The following is an 11977-nucleotide window of genomic DNA, read 5'->3' on the forward strand; positions in this document are numbered from 1 at the left end:
AAGCGCCGTACTTCTATATATAAAAGGCGGGCTCTAAGTAGAATCCTTCTCTCTCCTTTATCGAACTTATTTAATCCTACAAGTAAGCTCTTATATATATATAGCTTTCCTATAATATTAAGTTCGATTAATTATAGATCTAAGATAAGTCCCCTAATTCGATAGGTTTATACCGTCTACCGGCGAAAGCTTATCGGCTATCGAGAAATAATAATAATAAGTATTAATAAATACTAAGTTGTCGGAAGTACTTTAAAGGGTTTATGTATACTAATAAGAGATAGAGGCCGAGTTAAAAAGAGAGCGTTCTATAGAAAAATATAGGGAGAAAGGAGAGAGTTAACTAAGTATATTAGAAAACTCTCTCTCTATAAATAACCTTTTAAGAGCTCTAATCGCCTCTCTCGACGCGAATAAGTCGTAGTCCGACAGATAACTATCCGGCCCTAGGGATTAGTACCTACTAACCTAGAATAAACGAGTAGATACTTTTCGGGATTACCTTTTAAGACTTAAAAGCTCGTATAGAGTACGTTCTATAGTAAAACTAACTCTCTCTATAGAGTATTATTAGAATACTATCTATAATACCCTTCTATTTTAGGAAAGAGCTAGAATAAGGTACTTCTAGAAAAAGAGGGACACTACTTATAGTAAGAAGCCCGAAGTATTTTTTATATAACTCGACAAGACTTTTATAGATAGTAACGAGAAGACTAAAGCCCTAGAGAGGCTATTAAATATAAGATACTCTCTAGGTTAACTATAGTATAAATACTAGCTAGAATTCGACGAACTCCTACTATATACTAGCGAAGAGAGCTAGAAAAGCGATACTAAGATTAGCTATCTTAAGAATACCTTCTTAAATCCTGTCCGGATATATATAGTAACTATAGTAAAGATAACGGACTACTATAGCTTCGTAGAAGAGGTAGAATGTATTATAACTAACTTTAAAGAGACTAATTAGTTTAAATTAGCTAATAGAAAATAAAGAGAATAGAATAAGGACTCTATAATAAGGACAACGGTAACTATATAGTTATAGGGGCCCTCTATAATATCTAGAATAGATACTAATAGTAATATAGTAATAGTATCTATACGTATATATAGTAAATAAGGGAAAGGTAATAGAGACCGTAAGTCTTTAAATAGAAAGTAAAGAGCGAAATAGGTAGACGTAGCCGAGAGAGAGAAACGCCGAGAGAAAAAACTCTACTTTCGATATAGAGCCTTAGAGTACTATATTTAAGAATATCTATACGACCTACCCGCGTAACCTATTAAAATTAACTAAGTCGGGTCGGGCCTACTTCTAGAAGACGACAACGAAACTATAGAGCCTAAATCTTTCGAATTAGGAAAAGTCTAGCTCTTAGTCGTAGTTAGGAACTAAGAGCTAAAAGAGTATTAGCTAAAGAATAGAAGAAAGAAAAGAAAGTAATAAACGGAAATCTTATATATATAGACGTAATTCTTTAGAAAACTTTCGGAACTTTTACTCTTATTAATAAAGAATACTAATACTATACTATAATTAATAGAGACCTTATAAAAGGACTTAGTCTTAAGTTTATTAGTAACGAAAAACGAAAGATAATAGGAGCCTTTTTCGCTATATAGAAATTAGAGGTTAAAGAAGTAGTCGCTTTCCGAATAAATATTACTAGATATAGTTAAGTAGTATACGTATACGTAATACTAGACCTAGTATTTCTAATAATTCTCGGGAACCTCTAAAAAGTATAAAATAAGATATAGACTACGCTAGATAAACGGCGGTTTTATTATAGTAAAGTAAGATAATAGATAAAGAAAGGTCGTAACTATTATAACTATATAGATAACGGGGCTTTTATAACGGTAGCCGCCGCTAGCGCTAAGAACGTTAGAAAGGCTATAAAGAATAAGGAAGAACTATCTATAGAATAGTTAGAAGAAAGACTACTCTCAAAGGTTCGCGATATAGTACTATTATTTTCGAAGTAGGTAGTAGAGAAATTAGCCCCTTACTAACTAGAAATCGACTATAAGATTAAGATCTAAAGCTAGGTAGACAGGACCCCGACGGCTTTACTATAGAGACTACTATATAGTATATCGAAGGACGAGCTACTAGTTTTAAGAAAGTCGCTAAACGACCTCTAAGGAAAGGGCTATATTAGGCCTAGTATATTAGAGGTAGCGGCCCTCGTCTTATTTATATAAAAGCTCGAGGGAGAACTTAGGTTCTACTATAATTATTATACTTTAAACGTAATTATAAAGCCGAATAGATATTCTCTACTACTTATTCTAGAGACCCTTAGAAATATAGTAGGCGCCGATTAGCTTATAAAGGTAGACGTAGTCTTAGCCTTTTACTAGATTCGAGTAGCTATAGGCTATAAATATAAAACTACGTTCTAAACTAGATTTAGTTTATTCGAATAGTTAGTAACTCTATTCGGTTTAAACGGGGCCCTAGCTATATTCTAGCGGTATATTAATAGCTTACTACAAGAGTATTTAGACGACTTCTACTTAGCCTATATAGACGATATAGTGATTTATATAAAGGGGTTAAAGAAAGACTACTTTAAGAAAGTCTATAATATTCTCTATAAACTATAGGACAGAGGCCTATTTCTAGATCTAGAAAAAAGTAAGTTTATATAAAAGAAGATTAAATATCTAGGATTTATTATATATACTAATAAGAGAGGCGTAAGACCTAATCTAGAAAAGATTAAAGCTATACAAAACTAGGTAGTACCTAAGACTTAAAAGGAGGTTCGCCGCTTTCTTAAGTTCTATAACTACTATTAGATATTTATTATAAACTACTTAAAATTAGTAAAGCCTTTAACTACGCTAACTAGTAAAGGTATACTATTCTCTTAGGGAAAAGAAGAGGAGAAAGCGTTCTAGGTTTTAAAGGAAAAGTTTTATATAGCTCTAATACTTTACTACTAGGATCCGTTACTTTCTATATTCCTTAAAATAGATTATAGTAGGTTTATACTAAGAGGCGCTCTCCTCTAAGAAAAAGACGAAGTCTGTCGACTAGTCGGCTTCTTTTCCTAAAAGCTAAATAAGGTAGAAATTAACTATAATATCTATAATAAAGAAATACTAGCTATAGTATCTTACTTAAAGTTCTAGAGACCTAAGCTAAAAACCTATAGCTACTTTAATATTTTAATAGACTATAAGAACCTAGAGTATTTTATAATAAAAAAACAATTAATAGAGCGGTAAATTCGTTAGTATAAAGTAATATTATTATTCTAGTTTACCTTAGTTTATAGACTAAGAAATAAGGTAATAGTACTAGACGCCCTATTAAGAAGAGAGTAGAACACTTTAAGGGAAGATAATAAAATATTAAGATTTAGAAGATTTTTAGATCCGGACTACGTTAAGAACTAGCTAGACCTAGCGGAGAAAAGAGAGGTAGTAGTAGTCTCTACGTCTACTTAGATACTAGCTATATAGTTCGAATAAGATTTCGACCACTAAAATATAGAGTTCTTAGCCCTATTCTAGAACCTAAAAATAAACGAGTTATAGAATAAGACGGTATAGAAAGATATACTATACTAAACTATTCTCTACTTACTATAAAAAGGTAACTAATTGTTTTTAAGTAAAGTTAAAATAAAGATCTAGGTAAGCGACTATAATATTAATATAAATAGCTACTTATACTACCGCGAAAAGCTATAGGTTCTAGAAGCCCTCTTTTCGTTAAAGGGCGATATAGATAAAGAGGAACCTAAACTTTTATAGAACGACACCCTAAAGATAAAGCTTATTTAGTCTATCTACGATTCTCTAGTTTATAGCTATCTAGGTCGAGACTCTACTACTTTTATACTAGGGTATAGTTTTTATTAGCCGCTATAGTCTAAGTATATAAGGTAATTTCTAAGAAACTACGACTATTATAGAAGAAATAAGGTATAAAGAGAAAATAAGTACGGCCTCCTAAAACTATTACTAGTACTCGATTAATTCTTTTAGGAAATCTCTATAGACTTTATAATCGACCTACTAAACTCTAAGGGGAATCGATACCTATAGGTAATTAAAGACTAGTTAAGTAAAACTATTATATTAGAGGCGATACCTAGTATAAAAGCTAAGAAGTACGCTAAAAGATTTATAGAGTACTAGGTATAATACTACGGGATACCCTACGTAATTACTAGTAATAGAGGGACTAACTAGATAAGTATATTCTAGAAGGCCTTCTATTATTTAAGTAGCGTTTAATAGAGATTAAGCTCTAGATACTACCTATAAATAGATAGAGGGCTAGAGAGAATAAACTAAGAAGTATAAGTATACTTAAGGTACTTTATTAAGCGAGATTAATCTAACTAGAAATAATAGCTCCCTACTACCTAGTTAGCGCTTAATAGTCGTTATTAAGTAGGCTTAGAGATAAGTCTATTCTTTATAATATATAGTTACAACTTACTGTCCTCTATTTCTCTAGAAACGGAGCCTAATTTCGATATTAGGCTCCCTATAGCTAAGAGAGTAAAAGCTTTTATAAAAAAGATAAAGGGAGTTACTAAGCTATATTAGGCAAATATAGCGGATACTATCTAGAAATAAGAGGATAGTACTAATAAAAAGAGGACTCCGGCCCTAGTTTACTAGGTAGGTAATAAGGTATAGTTAGACTTATATAACTACCGAATATCTCGACCTAAGAGGAGCCTAGACTATAAATACGTAAAATATATAGTAGAAAAGGTATTATTACTAGTATCTGTCCGTTTATTAGAGATCCTTAGTAATATTTACTCTATATTTTATATAGACCTCTTATAGCTAGTAAGTTAAGACCCCCTACTAGGGTAGAAAACTAATAATAAATAGCTAGAACCTAAGCTATTTAAAACGTATAAAGAATAGTAAGTAGAAGAGATACTTTATACTAGAGATAAAGCTAAGGGAAGGGGAAAAGTTAGATAAGTATTAGTAAAATAGTCCGGCTATTATAAGCTAACCTAAAAACTCTTAGAAAACCTAATAGATACTATAGCTATAGATAACTTTAAGACTATCTATAGAGATCCTAGACTCTATAATAGCCCTTTAATAGTATAGGGAAAAAGAAAGAAAAATTAAGAATAAATAAAAAATATATAAATATTATAGAGTCCGAGATATATTTTATAGATTATAGAAGTTTTAAAAAGAAGTTTTAGTTTTATTATTATTACGTTATTTTATTAGATTATCCTCTATATAGAGACCGCCGAAAATACTACGAAAAAAGTAAGTTATACTATAGAAAAATAATTCTACTAAGTAGTACTAAGGTCGTAGCTAAAGGCCGCGTATAACCGAGTAGAGACTAAGCGAAAGTTACCGGACTAGGGTATATACCGAAAAAATAAAAAGAAAAATCTACTAGGCTAAAGTTAAAACTAGAAACCGCGAAAAAAGAGCCGGAGGCCGAAAGATTTACTAGGTATTATTACGCTTTCTCTTCTTCTACTTAGGATCCTTAGACTTAGCGACTTTAGGCTACTTTAGGGCGAGTACCGGGCTATTACGCCGGACTCTAAGTTAAAGCGCTAGAGGGACTCTACTAGGGCTAGAAGGCGGTTAGCGATAGAAAATAAGCGGAATCTAATAACTTATAGTAGGCTATCCTAGACAATTACCGAGACAATAGATCGAGAAACTTTACTAGCGACACTTCTAAAAAGAGCGGTTAGCGATAGAAAATTATTAGAAAGCAGGTAATTTATAATAAAAGTAATCCGAACTTCTAGAGAGGCTTTAAAGCGCGCTAAGCTTTTAGAACCTTAGTTAAATCCTTATAGGTATCCTTCCTAAAATACTTATTAGCCGATATAAAACTAGCGAAGCCCGATAAATATATATCTCCTTATCTATAGAACGTATCTAAGTAGTATAAGAGATATAAGTAAACTACGGCCTATAGATCGGTTAGCGATATATTTTAATTAGAGTCTAGTTAACTTATAAGTCCTTATAAGTATATTTTAAATAGATATAAGAGATATAGGACTAGGCTCGTATAAGCTAATAAAGTTAGCGGACTCTAATAGAAAAAGGGCGAGTTCTATAACTTATATCTTAATCGATATAGTTAATAGCGAGGTTAGCGTATCTAGCGTAATAGATATAGGCTACTAGGGGGAGGGCTATCTTTCTCTAATTAGTTTCTATCGGAGTTTAATAAGAGATCTACTTACCTTTATTTTAGTTAGTTAATAAAAAGAAAGAAAGGATAAAAAGAGGGGGGGATTCTAGTATTTATAGCGCGGATTACTAGTAGCTATAGAGATAGGCCCTATTCGATTAGATCGGAATAAAAAGTAAAAGAATATATAAAGATAAAGTTAGTAAAAGTAAAGTAGGAAAAGGTTAGGTTTAAAAATAATTATATTTTAGACTATAGAGAGAAAATAAAATCCGACAAATATATATCGAATAAAGTATTATTTTAAGGGGGGACCGCTAATAGAATAACCTAGTAGTAAATATAGATACCGACAGGCTATAGACGGGAGAAGGGGGGTAATATAAGGATTTAGACCCTAGAGGTAGAATACTAGCTATACGTGCTAGTACTTACTAAGCGAGGGCCCTACCCTAATACGCTACACAAAGCGCTACTACTAAGCGCCGTACTCCTATATATAAAAGGCGGGCTCCGAGTAGAATCCTTCTCTCTCCTTTATCGAACTTATTTAATCCTACAAGTAAGCTCTTATATATATATAGCTTTCCCGTGATACTAGTAAAGGTAATCGGTCACCGTTAGCTATAGTAATATATCTATTATTAACTAGTTTATAATCTATAAGCTAGTCTTTATTAGGGGTAAAGTGCTTAGTAGCCCTAGAATCTAATATTATAGTGTTATTACTATAGAAATTAGATATAGAATAAGAAATAGAGTTATTTTTATTAGTATCTATATTATCTATAGTACTAGCTTATATTAAGACCTTACTTTTACTATACTTAGAGTTTTTCTTAGTATAAGTACTAATAGTACTTTTCTTAGTATTAATACTATTATTAGTATTAACTAATATAAGAGTCTTATTAGATTCTTTAGTAGAATTACTAGTATTACTAGTATTCTTATTTTTCTTAGAATCTTTATTCTTATTCTTATTCTTATAGTTAGTAGTATTATTACTATTAGAGTTATTTCTTAACTCGGGGTACTTAATAAAGTACTTAGATTCTATATACCCGTCCTTTTTACAGTGTTTATAGTAAGACTTATTATTAGTCTTATTATATACTTTATTAGCCTCTAGATTAGAGTTCATTCTAGCTTCTTTAGATATTAGCTTAGATATTAGCTTATTTAAGTCTATACTATTTAAGTCGTCGCTTATATACTCGTATTTTCTAGAAGTTAAGGAATCGAAGGAACTCGGTAATCCCTTAAATATTATCTAGGCTATAAAGGGTTTAGGTATAGAGTACCCTAGTTCTTATAAATATATACTAGTAGATTATATAGTGCTAGTATATTCGTCTATATTCTTATAAGAGCTATATTAGCTTCTAATAGTTAATTTAAATATCGACCTATTAGTACGAAGCTACTATCGCTATAAGTATTATTAATAGCTTACTATAAGCTACTAGCGGTAGTTTTATCTTTAAAACGTTCTATATTATCTATAGAGATAATAGACTTTATAGCTCCTATAGCCTTATTATTATTACGAACAAAGTCACTTATTCTTTCTTCGTATTTAACCCCTAATTCCGGGGTTCTAGGCTCGTTATTGTCGTTATAATATAAAGATTTATTAGGACGAACTATAGTTTCGTCTATATAAGATATAAAACTATTTATTTCTAAATATAGCTTAGCTTCGTTAAGCTATTCTATATAATTAGATTTACCTATTAGCTATTGTCCCTTAAAAGAAGACATCTTTACTTAATAGGTCTTAAATAACTTAAGTTTTACTTAAAAGGTTAAGTTTTTACTTAAAGTAACCTTAGGCTTAGATAACTTAAGTTCTATTAGATATCTTTAAGTTAATAACCTAAGTTCTACTACTTATAGTTTAAGTTTTATTACTTAAATTAAGTTTTACTTAAGTTATAAAGTATAACTTAAGTTCTAAATCTTAGATTTAGTTAAGTAGTAGTTATTTAGTTTAGAATAAGTATTTTATCTAAACTAATCGTTTTAAGTATTCTTAGTATTTAAGAATAACTTATATACTATATCTTATAGATTATAGTATATATATACTAAATAGCTTAAATTAAGTCTATATAGGTTTTCTTAACTATCCTTTTTCCTTAATTACTTAAGATAAGTACTTTAAGGTTTTTTAGTAGTATTTTACTACTTATTACTTTTCCTTAGTTTTACTAAGTACTAGGTAACTTTTCTTATACTAATAATAATATAAACTATATCTTATTCCTCTCCGAGAATAGCTTTTTATAAGATATATAGATATTAGATTAGTTATAAGATAAACTAATAGAATAGCCACTTCCTTCTATATTTATATATATTACTCTATTAGTAATATATATAGTATATATAGGCTTGGGTACCTTGGTTTAAGAAGATAATCATAATACCCGCTATAGGTCGCGTAATCGCTTCTTATAATCGCAAGTATCTTAAGCTTATTCCCTTACTTAAGGCTTATCTTAGGGTCGTAGGTCTTAGGTTCTACTATAGTAGTTATAGTATATATAATATATAATTATATATAGTCGAATCGAGTATATCGACTTTGTAGTTAGATAGTTTATTTAGAGTATTATAACTCTATTCGTAACAATATAATACCGGAAGTAATCGTATTCGAAAGATAATTAGACTACCGGGCTTATAACCTATTAGTTATATTATATTAGTATATAGACATAAAGTATATATAGATACTTTAGTTACCGGCGTAATAGCTACGCCAAGTGATTTTTTACTAGGATTATATTGATTACATACTACTTTATACTCGGGGCTAGAAAACGGGTATATTTCCTTAATATTTTATACTATAGCCCTAAGTAGTAATTACTACCTTACATCGATCCCTTATTCCCCGAATTAGGCTCTTTATTTAGTCGTAGGTAATCGATTCCTAGGCTTCTTATATAGCTTTTCTAAGGTTTATATACGAGGAATATACCTTTAGGTAGTATTCCTAGATATAATCCTTTATCTAGTCCTATACTATCTTAATTAGGTTTAAATTAAGGCTATTCGCCGGCTATTTTATTACCTTAATTCTAGCTCTTTTAAACACCTTTTTTATAAACTTAGAAGTATACTCTTTAGAATTATCTTACTAGAATTCGAGCTCTAGGTATTTCTATAATATCTAGTCTATAATTAGGATAATTATACCCGAATAAGATCCCTTATTTATAGTCTCCTAATCCTTCTCCTAAAACAACCCCTTATACCTACCGTATTTACCCGAAATCGAACCCTAAAATATCTAGCCTATCTTCCTTTAATACCTATCTATAATATAGTCTTTATTAAAGACTTCGTTAGGCTTTCGGGTTACTTAAACTTATATATACCGACTAGGTTATACCTAAGTTTCGTCGCTCTAAAGTATATAATCCTATTACTTGTCCGACTAGTCCTTATACTCTTCTACCTAGGTAAGTCTATCGGCCACGTTTTAAGGTAAAAGGGGGGGTTTCTTTCGAGAAATATACCGGCGATAACCCTCTTTTTTAAAGGCTGTCCGAATAGCCTTTTCGCCGTACTCCTAACCTAGTATATTAGGTATCTTATCCTAAGGCGTTTCTCTATTTTGGCGGGAGGTAGTAACCTAATCGATAAGGCGCTTTCGTTAAGAAGTATTAAGGAGGATATAGCGACCTCTCTTCTTCTTTTAGAGAGTAAGCCGGTAAGATAGAGCCTAATTAACTTAATCGTAGCTATAGCCTATTTAAAGGTATAACTACGCTCGTATAAAATTAGTATCGTAATAGAGGGTTTGTACCCTTAATCGGTCGTCGCGAGAGAGCTCTTTTCGGGGTTGTTTTGGTATAGGCACTAAGATCTATAAATCTATAATATTAGGCTACTTTAGAAAGGTCAAAAAACATACTAAAAACAGTCTAAAAAGCAGCGGTAGGTTATTTTAAGGTTATTAGCTATTATGCCCTGTTTTTCCGGCACCTAGTAGAAATTACTAGAATTCTTGGCGTAACAATTACCTCTGTAGTATAGTATAATGTAGAATGTAGTAAGCGGTAATTATCGTAGTCGTTAGACTTAAGGTTCGAATATAAAAGACTTAAATTACTTAGAGAGAGAAGCTATCTACTTAGAACTAAAGAACCCTTATATAGTAGAAATCTTAACTCTAGAAGATTCTATTTATTAGAAATTAACTAGTTACTATTATTAATATTAATAAGAATATTAGTAATATTCTTATTCTAGAATATTCGCTTAGAAATAAACTTTACTACCTTAGTAATATAGCTTTCTAGGACATTCTATAGTAACTATAGACTTTTATAAGTACTATAGTATAATATACTATATAATATAAGTATTTATTACCTAATACTTATAAGAATTAAGTAAAGCTTAAATTTAACTAGAAAGAGAATTTAAGATAGTTTTTTATAGCTTTTCTATAGAAAAACTATTATAGATTTTCTATAAAGTAGATCTATTAAGATTAAAGAAGTAATTATATTACTTAGAAACCTTAAATTTATTAATATAAAATTATCTAGTTTCTTAGAAGATTAATATATATAGTAATATCTACTATTAAAGTAAATATAATTACTAATACTAAAGTTAATCTTATATCTATAGATATTATAAAAGACTACTATATAGTCTTAAGCTTTCTAAATATACTTTATAGCTTTTATTTAAGTAAAATATAAGTTATAGTAAAAGTTTAAGTATTTTCTATATTAGTATTCTTTAGAGAGCTAGTATAGTCTTACTAATTCTAGAAAATATATAGAGTATAGCTATAGAATACTTTAAAAAAAAGTAAGTATACTAAGAGAGATTTATAGTAATATTATTTAAGTATAATCTATTATTAGTAATAACTCTAAGTAGTAAGTCTAGTAGAAGTTAATAATTAAGTAATATAGACTATAAGTAAAAAATTATTAATACTTTAATAAAGTTAATAATACTTATCTCTATTAACTATAAAGTTTATATAATAAAGTAAAGTATATATTAAGTCTATTATTAACTATAGAGAAAATAGAATAATATCTATAGTTTTATATAAAATACTATATCTTAAAAGTTATTATATCTAAATAAAAACTAATACTACTAATTATAAGACTAACTTTAATAAGTCTATTTACTTAAGTATTCTAAAAGCTTTTAGAGATTAAGTAATAGTATTAAATACTTTCAATTTATTATTAAAAGAAAGCTTATTACTTTCTAATAATATACTAACTTAACTATCTAGAGAAAAGATCTTAAAGAGAACTTAAGACTTAAAACTTTAAGTTAATTTAATAGTTAAGATATTAGATATTAATATAATATAATAATAAGAAGAGAGATTACTTATAAAAGCTTTTCTATCTACTTAACTACTTATAAGTAAAGTTAATAACTCTAATATTCTATAGAAGAATAAAATAAACTAGTAAAAGTAATTTATAACTTTAAATCTATATATTACTTTTATTAGAATAGTTTAAAATCTAGTTATAAGTAATATAGTTTAGAATAATATTATAATATTTATTTAAGTAAATCTACTACTAATTAGAAATATCTAAAGAATTTTACTTTATTTATACTAGCATTAGCTAATTAAAAGGTAATTATCTCTTTACTAAATAACTACTACTCTCTTTTAAGTAATATTTTAGTAATAATCTATAACTAATATTTAAGTAAATATATTTACTATGAATTAATATTACTAGATAGTAAGTAAGTAGTAATACTAACTTCTTTTTAACTAGTTTAACT

The sequence above is a fragment of the Glarea lozoyensis genome, assembly GCF_000409485.1.
Source record: "Glarea lozoyensis ATCC 20868 chromosome Unknown GLAREA9, whole genome shotgun sequence".
NCBI lineage: Eukaryota > Fungi > Ascomycota > Leotiomycetes > Helotiales > Helotiaceae > Glarea > Glarea lozoyensis.